The sequence below is a fragment of the Vicia villosa genome, unplaced genomic scaffold, assembly GCF_029867415.1.
Source record: "Vicia villosa cultivar HV-30 ecotype Madison, WI unplaced genomic scaffold, Vvil1.0 ctg.002896F_1_1, whole genome shotgun sequence".
NCBI classification, from domain to species: domain Eukaryota; kingdom Viridiplantae; phylum Streptophyta; class Magnoliopsida; order Fabales; family Fabaceae; genus Vicia; species Vicia villosa.
Window position 1 is genome coordinate 59,154 of NW_026706062.1, and position 2,690 is coordinate 61,843.

Here is a 2,690-nt window from a genome sequence, read left to right on the forward strand (position 1 = left end):
CAACAGTAATAAGGCAACAAGGCAACAGAGGGATTACCCTAAAGGTGTGTGGATGCTCAATCACGTGGTTAACTTCGATGATATTTATCTTGTAATTAGGTGATTCTAGATTAATTGCAGGCTTGCACTCCCTAAATTACTAACCATGGCAGAAAATAAGACAGTTAAAATCCTAATCTATTACAATAAAACCCTTATAGGGTAACAGAAAAAATAAGGCAGAAAATAAGAGAGAACAATAATTAATTTACACATCTTTGAATGCCTTGATCTTCCTCGAACCCTTGATTGACTCTGAAAATCCGAGAATTAAACGAAAATTAATAGGGGTGAGTGTAGGGGTAATTCATTGACTATTCGAGGCAAATCCTATTTTGGGCAAAGAAGCAAAATTAAAATTAAAATAATATTTAAACAAAGAAAGAGTCAGAAACTTAGCTTTTCGACTAGCGTGGCGCATAGCCGGAGGATCTTGGCTAATCCTGAAAAATGAAGAAGAGAAAGGTAGAAAACTTTTTGTGGCAAATAAAAGGAATTGAAATAAAAGAGGTTCTGAAAGAGGGAAAGGTTTTGAAAACATTCAGGGTAAACCCTGATTTTTAGGGAATGAAGGTTTTATGAGAAAACTTGACACACTAAGTTAATGGACAACACCTACCTAACAGTGATTAGCGATCATGATGAATAGAAATAACTAAAATAAAATCAGAGTTTAAAGCAACTGGTTTAAATATAAAAAGTGAATAATTTAAGAATTTTAAAAAAAATCGAAAGTTCGATTAAATAAATTAAATAGTCGTGAAAATATTTATTTAATTTATAAGTAACATGTTTAAAAATAATTTTCAAAATAATAGCAAAGAAAGATAGAGAAAAGAAATAAATAAAAGGAGGTTTATGTAATTAAAAATAAAATAATAAAAAAAAGAACTTAGCTTTGATTCATTGTTGTTGGTCCTTGATGGTACATGGTGGAGCTGCAGTCTTTGTGTCCGTCTGATCTTGCTTCGTGGAGATCCAATGGCCTAAGCGCGCAGGTACACCAGGTTCGTGTGTAGGCGTATGCACCGAATCTGTGAACAAATCAAAGTGAAAAATAAAATAACCTGGGCCAGGCTCGAACCCAGGTTTCGAACGTCACGAGACTCTCCTCCTTGCCAAGCGTGCTATTCCTTTTTTCTGATAACACAATGAACACACAATAACTAATAGATAAACAAAAGCATATGGGGGAAATTCAAACCAGTCAATCTTGGGGCCCACGTGACAGCGGAAGCCAATGGGCAGCGGAGAGAGGATTGGAGATCATTGACCAGCCATTGGGGAGTGGAGAGAGTAACGATGATTGCTGGATGGCCAATAACAATGTCCCACGTCCGGTCAACAATTCAACTCTGCTGTTCATCTTCCTCAACATGTTTACCTGCGGATTTCTTCATGGGATTTGCTGCGGATTTTGTTACGGAAAAACCTTCGAGAACCAAACCCTGCAAAAACGCTGTTAACACGAATAAGGGACAACCTAGATCTATGTAAAATTACGCCCTGAGTTCAATTATGAGGTCATTTTCGTTGTTTAAGGATCGTAGCTATAGATCCGAGGGCCTTTCACGTTTATGCCCTAACCATGGCCGATAGAGATTCGCGCCCCTAATCCTCCATGTAACACGTTAATCCTGCTTAATGACATCTCAGGAACTTATTAGTGGCGTTCGTTCAAGCAAAAACGTGATAGAATGCAAAATATGAAAGCAAGAAAAACTTAACGCAAACCGTGTTCATGGTGCATGCGTTTTAGGGAGATTTAATCATGGCCATGGACTGGGACTTACTCCACAACGCCTCAGGAACAAGAAAACAAGCTTGGAATTGTTTGAGAATGGCTGGAAATATCAGAACGAAAGTTGGCTCTTTTATGTGACTTTTTGGAACTTTGAAGGAGGCTTTGAGGCAAGTATTTTTGTTAGCCCTGATGCTGAAGGAGTTCAGATTATATAGAGGTTGGAATTAGGTTTTGCTATCTTTGGAAAAAATTATGTGCTTTGATTGAAAGGAAATTAGATTTGATTCTTGAATGAAACCTTTCCAAATTTGGTCCATTCTATTTCCATGCCTCTCTTTCACGTGTTATAGGATTTGAAGTGATTGGAGATTTGATCAATATATATGGCTATCAATTATATGATCTTTATATTTATTTATGATTTTATTTGATTTTATATTGATTTTAAATGAATAAAAACAAATATAAATGAAATAAAATCATGAAATAAATAACTTTTTAATCAATGGGCCTCTTTTGACTGATTAAAATTGATGGGAAATCGAATCTTTGATTTAAAAACTAATTTTTCACATTTATACGATTTACTCATATTTAAATGAATTAAAACTCAAATAAATAAAATAAATCTTATAAAAATAAAAATAATTAGTTTAAAGGTCCATATAAAGCCCATAGACATGTTTGGAAACCATTTTTTTATGCCCAATAATTCAAAATACAAAACTTCTTCATTTTGTATTGAGTGCATTTTTTCAAAATCGATCAACTTGTGCAAGCTATAACTCCTTCAATTTTTATCATATGGAGATGATCTAGGACTTTTTGGAAAGCCCAAGATGTCCTCTACAACCTCATTTTAGTTTCATCTCAATTGAGTTTACCATGTTCAAGTTATGAGCTTTGA